The following is a 17,013-nucleotide window of genomic DNA, read 5'->3' on the forward strand; positions in this document are numbered from 1 at the left end:
TCCTGAACATGGCACGTAAGGAGCTAAATTCACCCTCTTGGAGTGACAACGTGAAACGCCTGCTCCCGACAGGTCATAGCCAATACTTTCCCTGACTGTCGATGCCTTCGCATCACCTGACAAAAGAACTTGAGCACCTTCAGACAGTTCCTGCGTCTCCAAAAGTATGAAAACGATGATGCCGACCTTGTATGCACCAACATTTAGGAAATGGTAATGATTGTGCAGTTCCTGCTTGGCCGTGCCCTTTCTTCTTTCAAAAATAAAACTGACCGCTTCAATCAAGCTGCTTCCTACATTCCTTCACCATACACAATAATCTACAGATTTCCGAAAAAAAATGTAGATATGACTATATGGTGTTCTCTTTGCGCGCAGATTAGGGTTATATATAATGCACTTTGCAGAAGAGCTCAGCAATGATTCCAGGTATTTGTTCCATCAGTGCTGTATCCATAGCTATATCAAGGCTTGTCAAAGCTTTTTGATTAAAGCTATACATAACCTAACTCTCATAACACTATTTCAAAAAGAACATCGTAAGTCATGGACGCTTGTATAAAGTACACACGTTGGGTGTACATGGGAAATCAAAACTGAAATCACTTGCAAATGGACTGCTTGGCATAGTAACGCATGTGCAGAAGCTCTACCCACGTAGCTTTGGCTGTGCTGCCACAGACAGTTGTCACCAGGCATAGGCCAAAAATAATTATAACACTATCCACTGTAAAAGAAGTGACATTTACATTAACACTCATTTGCTCAAGTTGTATAAAAAGTGCATAAAAACAGCATGCTAAGACTTTTCATACCAAACTCATCTGGCTCCACTGGCGTGGGCCTGCTGCACATCAGTAGATCTTGAGATGCTGCAATGAGGAATGTTTGTAAAATTTCTACCAATCCAACTAATTGATTAGTTCTATTTACCTAGCAGGGCTACGGTATACATTATAATTAAATTTGACCAATTATATCTCGCAAAGATGACTTTGTGATCACCACCTTTTATTACAATATGCAAGAAACCGAGAGTGGACAAATGCCAGAAATAATTGCAGAAGCCACAGTTCAGGAAGCAATGGTTATACTTGAACTTCAGTTCACTAAACCTCCACGAACACTACATAGAAAAATATTTGACGAAAAATTTCATACCATATTCATCTGGCTCCACTGGTGCACTGCTACTCGGCATGAGATCTTGAGATGCTGCAATGAAGTAATTTTAGTAGATTTACCACTTCAAATGATTAGGTATATTTAACAGGGTGGTATCTATCGCAATAGCTTTTCTAAAGGTGCTCTATTAAGCGTTATCAAATGCTCATGAATGACCAAATGAGGGTCTCAGAATGACACATAGAGACAGTGTTGCTACAGTTGCCGCCATATTTTATTTTACTTGACAGGTATTCCAGACTCCATAAATGCCCCATCAAGGTTCGCACAGAACTAACACATGTTTACACATCATTTTTTTCAGAGAATTTACAGCATAAAGTTGGATTTTGCCAGACTGTATCATTCATTTTGAGTCATGACACTCAATGTCGAAAACTACGAAGTTGTGTTTTCAGCTTGCTTGGCTTCCTGTGGCCAGCTGGAACCATTTCTCATACATACTATGTATTTATGGCCCTTTATCTCGAAGTATTATCAGGATATCTCGAAATCTTGACTGAGAGTGGAACAAAAACTTTGGCGCTGGACTATTTACTAATGTTTGAGCAAGGCTGCCGTGCCTAAGACAGAGTGGACGCTGTCTCTGAATACGAAGTTGAAACCTAGTGGCATAGCTTTGTCAAGAAACTCTGTGCCACGTCATGTGATACAATAAACATGCCCTGCAAAATAGCATGCATGGTGCAATTTACTCTGTTTAGATTTAGTTATGCAACACACATGCCACAGATTTTTTCGTTAGCTGTGTGGTGTGGCAATTACAACACTGCCAAAGCAAGTCAACGATGCTGCAAAGAAAGGCATCACTAATCAAAGAAGTGGATTCAAGGCTCAAAGTTTCGAGACATCGAAGCAGCACTCCTCATGGGACTGCACTGTTTGTAGAGAAGCCTTCCAGTCACCACAACATTGGTAGAGAAGGCCGATTCTTTGGACTGTGAGGTGAGCTACACTGATCTCACCAGCAACATCACCAAGTTTGTTCAGGATATTATCAAGTCAAGTCAAGTGAAAAAAACATGGTGTCAAAGCCAGCTCTCGGTTAAAGTGGAAGTGTCAATGCAACTACTGAAGGCATCAGCCGAAAACAAGAAACATGCTCTGTTTGCTGATGCGGCGGGATGAATCGGTACATGCAATGTATGAAACAACTCGAAGACACCTTGCTTGGTCTAAGTGTTACCACAAAGCAGGCCAGCCTTAGTTGTTTCTGCACTAAATGAAAAAGCTGTGCTGCAAACAGCAGCTGGTTCCGAGCTCTGGTATTTCTTCTTTTTTGCAAAGAGCCACCATAGACACTCTGCTATGCTTACCTCAAAAATGCACTTGTCTCAAAACATTTTCTGCTTCTTGCTACTTTGAGTTAACGAGATATTGCTGTGCTTGTACGAAGGCTACAGGATGCCATACAAATGACTGTGAGCACTATATATACGCAAACAAGTGCTTCGCACAGTGTTAAAGGTAATGTAGGTGAGTATAATGGTGAAGCCAAGTGAGCACAAGCAAATTTTCGGACAGCAAGAGTGACAATCTTTACATGTGTTCATAAGGAATAGGAAATGTATGTAAGAGAAAACTCACCAATTTGCTCTGGCATAGGCAGTTCTGTGGTGCTGCGTGCAGCCACAGAAGTTCTAGGCACTGAAAACAATGCACAAAAAATTGCATATCGATTGTGTCAGCATGCATAAGCTGAAGAATATTCCCTGAAAAAGGTCAAATAACAGGCACCTGGAAGTAGCAGCATGCTGTATAAACCAAACCAAACAAAAAAAAAGCTTAGAGGTAGTGTAGCGTGAACATAGTGTTTCCTTCTTGACCTAATTGTTTTAATGAAGCTGACAAACATGACTAAAAAAATGCAGCCTTATCTATGAAGTATTCTCTTACCAGATGGCAGTGAAGTGGCCAGACTCACATCAGGAAGACTTTTGCCAGATCTGAAATGGGACAGTGACTAAATAGTGGAACAAAGACCGCACGCTACCATGCTGTAATCATTGTTAGGCCTACTATGAATGTACTCTTTTTTGCAATGCTTATTCTTGGCTAAATTTATTGTCCAGAAAACTATATCTAGCTCAGCAGATACTGCGAAGTTGAGCACAGTGAAGGTAACTGACTTTTGCAGCACCGACTCCGATGAGTGTCACCAGCTCATCACAGTGAACTCATGCTTATTCTGGCGTAACTGAATGCAAGTAGCTTTCTTGTTACATGAAAACTGCATTTTTTGTGAATCATGCATCTGACGGAGCATACAACACAAAAAACATTGCATATAGAACCTATACTCAACTTTGCATGCCTGCTAATAAAGTAAAAACTGTATACAGCATCTATTCACGATTAGTACATATAAATTAAATAACCAAATTATTACCTGTCACACACGTTAAATTACAGATGATAGTAAATGTAACAATAAAACTTTACTGTGCAGCCGGGGCACAAGCAACCCAGATGCAGTTTGGGATGTGGTGGCTGCATTGGATCCTGAATACAAAATTATACAAACATATTGATCTGTCAGTCATGTACGCAGCATTTTCACTGAACTTTAAACAAACATCTCGAGTCAATAAAACAAATATTCAAACTAGTCTCTCTGAACAGTGAATTGATGATGATATGTGGGTTTTAATGGTGCAAGGGCCATGGACAATGAACTGACTTACAGTAGCAGCAGACTAAGATTTTCTCAGATTGCTATGACATTCAGGAGGTAATGGTCATTAAGGGGGAAGAATTGAATTCCAAGAAAAGCAAGCATGGTGGGGGGGCGGCTCAAAGTTAGATGGGCAGAGAGGATGATGAAGATTGTGCTGACAAAGTGGCTGCAACTTGCACAGGACTGGGTTAATTGGAGAAATATGGCATTTGCCTTGCAGTGGGCACAGTCATAAAGATTATGTGTATAATCGCCATAAACAGTTATGTAAGGGTATAATTGGTGCGCACCGATTTGTTGCAAGCCACAAGAAAACATTGGTGGACATCTTCAAACTTTGTGCTACATATGGGTGAATGACGATTTCACCTTTTCATGCATATAGTGTACACAAAACTGATTTGCCAAAAAAAAAAACAGTTAACTTTACACTTGATAGAAATGTTTGCAGGATTAGCACCATGACATCAAACAATGCAGGCCACACTTTTGCCATTGCATCTTCCTCTTTGCTGTACTGTACTAAAAAAGCCCTGCAACACTTTTCAAGTAATTATTCAATGGCCTCACTAGTGTAGTTCATTGCATCAGCGATTGATTGCCACAAAAATTTCTAATGTCAGTCAAGCACGAGCAATTAAATTTGGTTGCATGCTGACTATACAAGGATGCATACGACGCAGACTATCACAAACTTTCAACGAACTTTATTTTTCGTCACTGTCAATATACATGCAACTCACTCATGTGATAACAACAGTAATCATGCCTTCATCTTCTGCAATTACAACAGGCCACACAAGACCGTCATTTCGCAACCCGATAAAGAGACTGGCCTTTGGCTGACACAGGCACTGACTCTTAATGAGATATAAAAAGCTTCTGCCATTTTGCGAGCAGCGTTATCATGCCTTTTGCCCAGAATCTTGATACCTCGGAAATTGCCGAGCACATGTGGAATGCTAGACATGCACAGGCAAATGCACATGCCTGGCCCAGGAATTGATGGAAGCTTTTTGTACCTCATTAAAAAGGGGATGTCTGGGTAAGCCAACTGTCAATTTCTTTAATGGGTAGTACAATGAGGTTCATGCACAGCCTGTTATAATCTGCATAATGTGGCAGCATGAATACTGTTGTTGCCACATGAGTGAATATGCACACGTATTGACCGTGACGAAAAATAAGTTCCTTGAAAGGCTGCGCTTGTCCCTATCTCCTGCATTCTTGTCCAGTTTTCGTGCAACTAACTTTCCTTGCAGAAAACCAACTTGCCCAGCAGAAAGTTGTGTTGAAGTATGAGCAGAATTACATGAATTTGTCACACGCTAAGAGCTTTTCAATGTGCCCTCGCACACCTCATGGCGCATTGAAATGCATGCTGAACGTCATTTGACACTAACACGGCTTTTGCTCAATGTGCGTTGTTTTGTAAGTACTTCGCTGCAATGTGACGCAGCGAGCGAGCAACGATGCCACCGATTATTCTCCGCTACGGTTTCAGTGATGTGGTGTGCGTGGATGGGTACTTTCGCGAGAGTGTGCTGTCAAAAAGGGCCGAAGCTGTCTAATGCGAAGAATGTCTGTGACGTGGAAGAAGCTTTTCTGCAGAGACAGCGATTGTGATCATTCGACAAAGTGCTAAGGATCGTACGACGTAAACTTACAGGTAAGTGTGTTCAAATAGCGCTAGCGAATCTCGACGCCCCATGCAGTGTGCTCGTTATGCGCCCACTTTGAAGTAAAATTAGTGCCTCAGGCAGCACTGAGGTATCATTCGGCCCAGTGACAGTTGTTTTGAGCGAGCACACCACATTTACGTAATCGGTAGTTACAGCTCTCGTACTATCTTACAGACCCTGTTTCGCTACACGCTTTCCTTTATACTATTTTCAACGACTAGTATGTGCCCACTAAATGCTCGTGTCGCAGTGTTAAAAAAAAGTTTCTGAAGCCAACGGTGAAGCGTGAAATAAACGTCCAAGGCAACCTGCGCATGAAAGGCTGGTGTAAAGTAGAGATTAGTGGTGTTAGCGGAAATACAAACACTGTAGTAACGACCGTACTTTAACAATGTCGACCCGCCGTTGTGTGCAGACCATTTGCAAACTTGCGGTCGGCCGTCGCCTAAGGCTGATACTTAAAGGGCCAGTACACAACCCCGAGGTCCAAAAATTGTAATGAAGAGAAATATGCGCACTTTTGCTAAGTGAACATGCTGGCGCAAGAATTTTGCGATTATGTGCTTTAATAAGGAAGTTACAGGGGTGAGAACATCTGTTTCAGCTGGTTTCAAAACTTTGCGAGGCCTCGCCACCCTTCTCCGCCACAGGGAGGGGAAGGCGTAGCCCGTCGTCGTGACTCCGCCCACCTCGGCAACGTGACACGTCAGCAATTGACGTCATCGGCAAGCTTGATCAGTCGCAATGCACTTCCGCTTGCTCCGGCTCCTGGTTGTTTATTGTTTACATTGTCGCACGTTCTCCTTACCTTCTGACACTTTAAACTTTTGTGACAGTTCACAATGCAGCAGGAATGTGTGCTTGCTTTCCAAGACGACGAAGGGGCGCGAGAGAAAAGCCTGGAGAACCACGCTTCCCGCTCCACACTTGCCGCGCGTGCAACGGGAAAACCAAGCAAGCGCGACCCGTCCGAGCTACCGGAGATTACCCTCTTCGCTTGATTTGCAGCCGACAACTGAACAACGCTTCACCTCATGTCAAAGGCGAAGTGCGTGCAGGTGCTACACGTGTGAGAAATATTCACGCGACATCCCGACAACTGCGTGGCCGAAACCGCATCACCGCAGGGCCATGAAACAAGGCGCAGTTTCGTAGCGGTGGGTGGGAACATAAATGACGTTAACTTGTTGAGACCTGGTTTAGACCAATCGACGAGCTCGATTGTAGGTCAAGTTGCCCATGGGCAAGTTTGCGTCACTGCGCATACGAGGGGGATTGGTCAGGCGAAGAAAGGTGGCGCGGGAATTGTTTTTCGAAATGGAGGGTCTGCGAGGCGAGCAGCGCTGTAATATTCAGAAAATGTGATCGCCGCGATCTACTGTACGAATTGGTGAGCTTGTTTGGTGGATGTAAAACAAAAAGTCGGCGCCTGTTTACTGGCCCTTTATAAGATGCCTTCGAGGAACCTAGTGGTAACTGACTTTGTGGTGGTTCTGTCTTTGACATGCAGTGTGTGATCAGTAATGGAACATGCGTAGACAACACGGTTTTTCTAGCAGTCACCGTTTTGTAACCGGTCTAGAGCTGTGCACGTGACAGTGAGGTATAATATGTGCAATGTACTGCACAATGCTTACGCAACCTAAGCTGTGATGTGCTTGCTAAACTTTTTCAAAGCCAGCTTCAAATAAAAGACTTGTGATGTTTTCCAGAGCGCCAATCCATGTGCATCGGTTGAAAGCGAGGCCAAAGGGAGTCAACTATGCTGTGGATTAATTTTTTTTTCATGTATTAAGCACTTTCTTGATTGTGGCATTTGTGAATAAAGCAATATAGCCGGCCTCGAGAATTCTTTTCCCTCGTTTGAACATCATGCACAGTAGCATGGTTCACGGTAGCAGCCACTTGTATTTGTTTGTATGCCCAAGTATATCCGGCCGTTCCCGAGAGGGCGGCGATCCGTGTCCGCGAAATCTCCAGCACTGGTTCCCTCATTAACTACGCAAGGTTCTTTTTATAATGTGCAGTACTCACAGACTGAAACGCGATATTTCAGGGCTAACCAAAACAGTAACTTTCGTTTGCCGGTGTGTTCAGTTGTGTTATATCGGCGTAACTTTGACTCGAACACATAATAGCCAATATTACCATTGTGGCTAGATTCATTGCAACATTACACGGTTATCTCGAGAAATTGCGTGTACCAGTCATTATACTAAAACTTTTGATGTCTCGTTTTAATTCATCTGTACTGTACCATAATCTAAATGCTTGAAGATTTCAGACTTTCACCCTAATTCAAATGCAGCTGCCATGGCCAGGAATATAGACTGTGACCTTGAGCTTTGTAGTGCAACAGTGCAGCCTCTAGCCTACCAAGGTGAATCTGATGTCTTGTAGAAGTGATCACTTCTCTACAATAAAAGTAAATTAAAAACAAAAGAACACAAAAATTAACAACATATTTAGCTTACCTTTTGCTCCTATATCTGCCAATGAGTGGGAAGATACAGGAGTTCGGCCCCCACCACCACGTCCAAAGATCTCGCGTAAATAATCCTGCTCTCTGAAACAATAATTACAGTACTGTCAACTTCCATATTTACAGAGCAAAACGACACCACAGAGAAGAAGGCATACAAGACACACGGAGCGCTGCTTTCTTATGCGGCTTCTTCTCTGCGGTATCATCCTGTGCTATAAATATGGAACCTAGAAACCAGCTCACCCAACACATTGCTTTGTAGTGCTGTCAACTATGACACGACACTGTAAAAATTACTTGCACATTTCTAAACAAAAATGCCCAGGACAGTGTGTCAACATTCATTGTATTTTATATTCACCACTTTGTAGAATCAATCACTTTTCTTAACCAAGTTTTAAGCATCTGCAATTTACGTTGTTATGAATTCCACGGTAGAACAGACCTCTCAGATTAATTTCTTGCTTATCTTCCTGTTAAATAAACTCTCTTGCTAGTTGAGCTGATTCATAAGGCTGAAAATTTATCAAATGGGCAATGCTAAAATATAGAGTTGCAGTGGTGGTGAAATAGTAGTATCCACCTCCAATCCAGGAGCTGCTGGGCTAAATTCTTGTGCTGCCATAAACAGCAGAGTTTTTTTAATGACACAGAGGAACCCTCAACCTGGCAATCAGTAGTGTATGGGTTCTCATCTTAAAACGTCGTACCATAAGGCCTCTGGAAGTCCCTGGGTGCACACTGTCCACCACAGCCTTGGTGAAATAGTTGAGCGTCTGATTCTCTCAAGAGGGGGGAAAATTCTGCTGCTGTGTGCCTGCTAGTACTCAGCAGCATTAGTTCATACTTTTTTCCTGGCAGCTTAAAAGGCCTCATAATGCACATGCAGGGATGTGTCACACCCAGTCGTGATGACATGTGCACTGACCTTGAGGCGACTGCAAAAACTAGCTGTGTCTGTGATAAAGAGATAATATCTGTGACTATGATATTATCACGCCCTTCTGTTTATCATGAACCAACACCAACTCGCCCAACTTTTTACCTTGCTGAGCTGTGTCTACCTTACATAACATAACCTTAGACATGTGGAGGTCACTCACCACTCGCAAGAACTTTCGAAGCAAGTGCTTCCTGAAGCCTTGCGTTCAAGCGAAGAGCTTGTTCCAGGTCTTCACGTAACTTCTGCGATTTCGCAGCAAATTTCGACTCCTGCTGCTGCAGCTGCCTTTTCAGTTCTTCATTTTCCAGTTTAAATTTTTCAGTTTCGCCACGCATCTCACAGGCATCGCCACAAGTTTGAATATCCCTGTTAGCTTCTAGTATTTCATTCACAAGCTCTTCTTCCCGTTTCGATTGTGACTCCAGGCGTAGACTCTTTGTTGATGGAGTGGCCTGCAGTTGCCATCACAAAAAATAAGTTATTGCCGGCGTGGTGCATAAACACCAGAAAAATTACATCTTAGTAATACATCACATAACGAAGAACGCCTTTTGCAACTCAAACATGCTTCCCAATAGCAGGTATGCTTCTGTCATCATGTTAAAATTCTATGTGGCTTCAGGACGCATATGTGGCTTCTTTATCCACAGCAAAGGCATGTTTCAACTGCATACTGAAATTGCTGCTGCCCCTCCTGGCCAGCCCTGGTTCTTTATACATGGCTTGCATGTGACGTCACCGTTGCTTCGGTCCTACTGCGGCGTCCGTATTGGTGAACCGCCGCACAGACAAGCCGTGCGACTATACAGTGTTCAGTACGACAGAGATGACGGAGCCGCATTGCCATGATCACTTTTATTTTTCGCAAGCCGTTTATTGCGCACCATGCGGCCGGTTGACACAAGGCAGCCATTAAATGTGGCATACTATTCAGAACTGATAGAACAAGCGTGTTCTCGCCATGAGGAAAAGGTGCGGACGGAGTGGATCCCTGGCTTGAGTAGCGGAGCATGGAATTTGTTGGGACGAAAGAACACAGACAGAAAAAAGCATCTTTTCTGTCCGTGTTCTTTCTTCCCAACCAATTTAGCGCACCCCTACACAACGTGTTGAACCAACTAGCCCAACAAATTACTAGTTTGTAGTGGATCCCTACACGCTTCAACCACGAACGAACACTACTTCGAACATCTCTGCCTTCTCAGAAGTTTCACACAGCAATATAGTGAACCACCGGGTTTTCAGCACTAACCTTGTTACTCTGGGTGAAATAAAGGCATACACATCAATGGAATCACACAACTACTTTACCAGCGACTGGGTAAAGACCCTGTCCACAAAAGAGTTTCATGACCGTAAATTTGATCGTGCGTGCAGAGGTAAGTTGAATGGTTCATCAAATTGACCCATTAGCCAGCCCCAAATTATCTAATAGCAATGCACGAACGCTGCTAAATTAACAAATTCTGATATTTGCACTTAGTTCTCATGCTAGTGCAGCAATATGCTTATGTGGCAGCGCATTTTTAGATCACGCATCCCCTTTGCTGTCCGTTTTCTTATAAACATTGAGAGATGTACGTACGTGTGTGTACATAGTACTGAGAGTTTAGTTATGTAGACCGTCATCAAGAGCAAGCTGTATTCGGTTTCATCAACAAGCAATGGCCTGTGCTTGGCAATGTTCGTCCACTGCTTGCCGCTTTTTGTGATGCTGTTTTTCGCGCGCTCATGTCGCGCAGCGCTTGCATAGAGACGGCACCCAGTCTGGGTTTGTCTCGTTGAACGTGGACGGCTTTCCTACGAACACAAGAGTATTCGCGTTAATTATTTTCTTCATATCTCCTCACTTTTTCGCTTGCCTGCTACAAAGTGCGCTTCACACACACGAACATTGGGGTTTTCTTCGTCCAAATTTGCACGCCTTGCGTGCGCCAGCCAGGTCCTTCGATGGTTGGTGCTCCGTATTTTGATGCGCTCGTACTGGCCTTCAATAACCTTTGGTATTCGAAAGACGCTTATACTAGTGGGCTGCTTCGCTCTTCTGCAGCTATTGCTACGATTAGAGCAGCCTACAACTGTGCATATTACCACAGTGGAGGAAGTAAAGAAGGAAAATTTTTTGGGCTCATTTCTCTTTGTTAGACACAATACTAATGAGAACTAAAAGACTGTTAGTTCTCATAGTGGAGGAAGCAGTGCTGGGCAGTATCGAAGATACATGTATCTTAGATACTATCTTAGATACTCTATGAGTATCTTGTATCTGTATCGCGATACTTCTCGGAAGACGAGTATCTGTATCTGTATTTCCGATACATTCGATAATGTATCGTGTATCTTAAGATACAAGATACTTCTATTGCAACACAGCCGTGCGAAACAATAATCGCTGGCCAAGCTCCGCTTCTCAAGCTGGTACTGGTGCCACTAAGCCATCTGAATAAGTCTTAGGGCAGTGACGCAATTTTATTTTTCCGCCAGAGTACCCCAGTGCGGGCAGAAGATGAGGAAGACAAGCGCGCGGACGTCTACGTCCAGCCCACGTACCTTTTGTTTGCTCGATTTCTTTTCTTTTTAGTTGCGCCAATGCCGCGACACTTGCTCTTAGCCACTGTCCTGCGCCGCGTCTGTTGCGCAAATTCTTGTGTCGCTACAGCGTCGTTATTGAAGATTCCCTTGAGTCTTGCTCCGTAACGAAATGTGATGCGTGCAAGAATGGGGTTCCTTTGCGCCGTGTGGATTTTGCATATCAGCGATTTGAATGATCTCGTCGATGTAAGTTTGACTTGCAAGCCATGAATTAACTTATATGCAAATAAGAATCTAACAACGTTAGCACCACTGGTACTGATCTAAAAGAGCAAGCGTTTACCTAACAGAAACTATCTTGGCGTACCGTATTTTTCACTTCTTGCTACATTTATTCAAAGAATTTATGAAATCATAATTTGATTATTAGCACAAGTGCTTCCTTAGCTGTCACTTTACATCCCTTACAGTACCTAAGTCTCTGCACTGTTTTTCCGGTCTGGTCACTGCAGTATGTCTTTCGCAACGCGCTCCCAAAATAAGATCTCTGCTTTATTATTCTTCTGTCTACTTTATTTCCACTACTGTTTACACATTTACACGTTGCCAAGGCGATTGTGAAAACAAATATATAATTATGTGGGCGTGCCTTGAGTAAACAGTACAAAACATTCTGCTTACCGCTGAAGAAAATAGCGAAATTGAGTTTGCGTTATAATAATGGCAATCATTAGGAGCCATCTTAAAGATGTTAGGAAGGGGATTCGAGAAACTTTGTTTTGCTGAATGCTCTGTTTTGCTCATGAACGTCCCAACGAGCCGTTTTAGGCAATTTTCCATAGGCACTGAATTTTCCATTGTCTCAACAGGTAAGTTGACAATACTTCATGCTCGTAGCTATTAAGGGCGCCGTCTGTATTGTGTTTCTGCACAAATTCAATGTGAATGTTTGATACACAACCACCTCTCTCTTTACTTATATTTGTTTTCCTGTTTCAGGCTTTCTTGAATATTTTTCGCATTACTAATCGCCACGTAACGGGAGCTATAAGTGGCAATAGCGCGAATAGCGGCGGTGTGCTGCGACGCTTTATGGAAATATACAATACGACTGAGACGTATCTGTGTTGCACATGTTCTCTCGTTGAAGAAAATTGCTAAAAAGATTGCACGTGAGTGAGTATAGGTTCCTTTACGCCAGCAGATAAGTAGAATATGACAATTCATTGCAGTTTTAGGTCATCTACGTATACACCAGGGGTCTCAAACTGAGTTTATAGCCAGCGGACCGCAGTCGCGAAATTTAGTTGCAATGGCCTGGGCAGTGAAGGTGGTGGGAGAGAGTTTGAACAAAATGACGTTTGAGAGGAAGCCTTTCCCGTATCTCATATATAGGTCATTTCTGAAGGGGATTTAGAGTCAGGATTCGAGAAACATTGATAGGGATGTACAGAATGACTGATATCTGGACGCGGATTCTGAAATATAGAGTTTTTGTTCCACGGTTATGTTTTGGCACATGGTGACCACATGTTCCTCAAGAAAGGAATGCTTGAGACCAGTCATGTCTGTGCAGATTACGAACATACTTATTTAGAAAATAACAACAAATGAGACGAAGACGGTCATGTGTGCGGGCCGGGCCGCTAGCGAAATGGCTCAAACCCCTAGTATACACCATGCGCCCCCCCCCCCCAAAAAAAAAAGAAAATAAAAGTCGCTACCAGCGTTGTTGCTGCCGTACACCTGTCCGGATATACGGCATTCTGCAAGCTGTCTTTTACGGACAAAGTAAAAGTCCACACCGGTATTTGCGCCTTCGTGAGAAGGCTTCTCATTGAAGTTGTCGTGATTATATGGCAAACTGCTAGATGGTCGGCAAGCTGTGCAATGCAAGTAGCGCTGTCAGCGAAATGTACAAAGAATTGTCCTGTGAAGAAGCTAAACCAAACCCCAATAAATTAATTTGGAAGGAAACTAATGTACTTTGAGCAGGAAGGGCAAAACTTTTGAGATACTAACAGACATTTCATTCAAGTGAAACAAAATAGGCCACTCTTAAGAAATTTTGAAGCAGACATTTTCGTGCATAGGCGTTTGCTGCTACATTATTTGGATCTATAATAACAAATCTGAGAATGTATCGAAGTATCTTAAGATACAATTGCCAAGTATCGTATCGGATACAATTTTCGCAGCAGTATCTTGTATCTGTATCTCCAATACTTCTTGCCTGAGTATCTTGTATCGTATCGCGATACAATTTCAAAGTATCTTTGCCCAGCCCTGGGAGGAAGAAACTCTCCGGAGCGGCCTGGCACGCTCAACAAGGTCTAACCGCTGTTTACCAATATGGCCGACTCACTCCGAGCCATGATGTCAAGTTACGCAAGTGGAAGCCATGTATACGATGTCCAAGATGAATAGAATGAATATGGTAACTATACCTTTGATTTTTCCTCTTTTTTGCTTTTTCCAAATTCACCGTTTTCCTCGGCCTCTTGCTGAGGTACAAATCAATTTCTTCCCGAGTTTCTACACAGACCATAAGAATTGACATAGAAGCAACAAGACGGCAACAATATTCATCCACAAAGGCATAAGAGAGATATTGTAAAGCGCATGAGCAACCATAGTAGTGTTGATTATGGCTGCTTTTCGTGGAAACATTTACAACACGAATATAACCTACATGCTTAGGTTTGCATTGTTTTCATCACTGATGACATCCAGGAATTATACACAAGTGCATAAGTTGACGGTGATTCATGAGAAAGTGTGCATCACGTTACTAAGAAGCACCGCGCACACAAGACACGATCATGTAACGGCAGGCGCGATGCTATACCATCGTTAAATAGCAGGTTAGTCTACCATATTGAGCTGACATTCGGATAATCCTCAACTACGCCGTTACATTTTGACGTGTTTGCACTTCACCAGAACGACAAGCGCGGTCACTTTTAATCGCGATCAGGCCCGATCGGGGTCTAGACGATAGCAACTAGGCTGATGTTTGCGCCAAATTCGATACGGATTAGACTGAACAGTGTGATTATGACCACTGTTGATCGTGATAAAAAAAATTCGATCCGCGTTGGCCCCGATCGTGATCAAATAGTGTCATCACAATGCCACTATTCAGAACATATGCACTGCTGTTGTGCATATGTCTTCCCATAAATCCGTCGCATTTTTTGCCACTTAGAATTACTAAACACCGCAGGATTTGAGCAACCACTGACCTGTCATGTGGAGGATCTTGGCTTTGTAGTAGCCGCCGTCAACATTGTAATTCCCGTTCCAACATACGTTATATAAATGACTTCCACCGAAATCTGCCACATTTGTAGGGTGGAAGCCTTCAACAGTGGCGTGGTCGATGACCTCTGTGGTCGAGTCGATTTCATATTGCGCAAACACGAACATTGCGTCACTCAAAGCGCGTCAAAACTATCGGAGTGCGGCCGGAACGCGTGCAAGACAACGCATGGAGAAACGGACACATACGACTACGGATACGACTTGTGGTGGTCGCTGATCTGAAAAATGAAACCGAAAAACTTATTCCCACACGTGCACACTGGGTGTGATGGCTTGGTGGCATTCGCCACCTTCCTGCTTCCTATTCGTACACCTCGCTACGAGAGATTTATTTTTTTATCTAGAATGTACAACGGCACTGAACGGTAGAAACGGACGCAGTGTAGGCACAAATAAGGAAAAGGGTATGAAGAAGGAGACGACAACGTTCGCCACGTCCGTGGATTGCGTAGTTGTGCTTGCAATTAGGTACAGTCAGGGGTGTAGCCAGGGGGCGGGGTGTTCAACCCCCCCCCGGATTTCTTTCAGTTTGCTTGCATATATATACACGCGCATATACAAATGCACGCACGAACATACTTAAAGTATGGTTGAACCCCCCCCCACCCCCGAAAAAAATTTCTGGCTACGTCCCTGCTTGCAATCACTTTCACTTCAGTTTCACTTCGTTAGAAAGTTTTCCAATAGGGGCCCCAAAGCCCTTTGCGTGTGCTCGCTATGGGTCAAGCAGGAGCTACGAGTTATCAAATGAAGATAAGCAGATTACTTTTAATGGCTCGTTTTTCTTTGTTATAGACACAATATTAATGAGAACTAACAGACAATATTGCAAAGGAAAGTATAGGGGATGTTCTTTGTAATAATTGAAAGAAAGAAATAGGGTCTGCGGCGCTTTGTACACTCCCCCTACTCTTGGTCACTTTAGTCTTTGCCTGGAGCCGTCGCTTCTGTGGGTGCCGCCACGATTGTTTGACGCAAATCTTTTTTGGCAGGCATTAGAGTTTCTTACAATAATGTGGCAGGCTTGGGGCTCCCACTAAATTCGAGAAATAACGTCCCCAACGTAAAACCCAAAAGCTGTTTGGGTCTCGCACATGCGCAGTGGCCTCTGCGCTAGTTCTTTGAGGCCCCTATTCGAAGACTCCCTAAGTATCATAGAAAACACAAGAAATAAAATAGGCAATCCATTATAATGAAGGGAAACTTGAGGACTAGTTTCTTAATTGTTTGACACAACCTCACTGAAAACTACAATGAACTTTAAAAATGGAATGTAGTGAACTGTGACATAGATATGAAGAAAATAAAGTGGACGATAAGACAACAGGGACAACAGGGACAAAACCTGCAGTCTTTTCGTCCACTTTCCTACTTTCTTCAAATCTATGTCACAGTTACATTACACTTGAAACAGCACCATATTAACGACCCCTATATTCCTTCCTGGCTTCATGGTCTGCCGCTATTCAATAAGAATGCAGACATACAATGAGTGAATACAGGGCGCCACTTCCACGCACTACAATAAAACCTCAAGACATTCACAGAGGGTGGTTAGTTGTTCGTTGTTGCAACGACGAGGGTCCTAGTCCATAGAACAGAAACACAAAGAAAACAGCATGAACGCGTACGTGCTTTCTTTTTACTTCACGTACCCAGCTGAAATAAGCTATGCTACTGCAATTCTTGCAGTTGTTCACTACGTGAATGTAGTGTTTTATGACCACAGGCGTGCGCAGGATCCCCCTTCGGGGAAGGCGAAGGTTCATCGCAGCCCCCCCCCTCTCGATTAAGTCAATGTATGGAGCAGATAGGTGGGCGAGTTGGTTTGGGTTCACATACATATACTGACGTGAAAAGGCAGCGTCAGAAACGAATGCCAATGACGAGATGTCATATACTCGCGTCGATCCTCTGCATTCGTTTTTGGCACTGCCCTTTAGATCATTGTGAATGTACTGTTTGGTGCCATTTTGGCACATATTTTCGTGGAATGTGAATTATCAAGGGCTGTACGACGTGCCCTCTTACGCACGTTTCTTATACGAGAACGTTAACACATTTACAAACAACAGCTCATTCAACTCCATTTGTGTGACGAGGTTTTGATGATATGTGTTCTGTGGCGCAAGGGCCAATGATGGCCAAAGAGCGCCAACGAGGTTTTAACGCGTCTTTCCTCAGC

General features: G+C 43.3%; 1 long non-coding RNA gene across 2 annotated transcripts; it reads right to left on the reverse strand.

Annotated features, from left to right (window-relative positions):
* Window positions 1–428: 428 nt before the first annotated feature.
* Window positions 429–14,997, reverse strand: LOC119399411 (uncharacterized). Of its 2 annotated transcripts, XR_007416850.1 has the most exons (7): window positions 14,750–14,997; window positions 13,870–14,039; window positions 8,019–8,110; window positions 3,082–3,687; window positions 2,773–2,832; window positions 1,162–1,215; window positions 429–872 (listed from the first exon to the last, which is right to left on the reverse strand). It is a non-coding gene; the product is annotated as an uncharacterized LOC119399411 (long non-coding RNA). The 2 variants fall into 2 exon arrangements; XR_007416849.1 differs by lacking the exon at window positions 13,870–14,039 and having other exon boundaries at window positions 434–872.
* Window positions 14,998–17,013: the final 2,016 nt, after the last annotated feature.

Source organism: Rhipicephalus sanguineus, chromosome 7 (genome assembly GCF_013339695.2).
Source record: "Rhipicephalus sanguineus isolate Rsan-2018 chromosome 7, BIME_Rsan_1.4, whole genome shotgun sequence".
NCBI classification, from domain to species: Eukaryota; Metazoa; Arthropoda; class Arachnida; order Ixodida; family Ixodidae; genus Rhipicephalus; species Rhipicephalus sanguineus.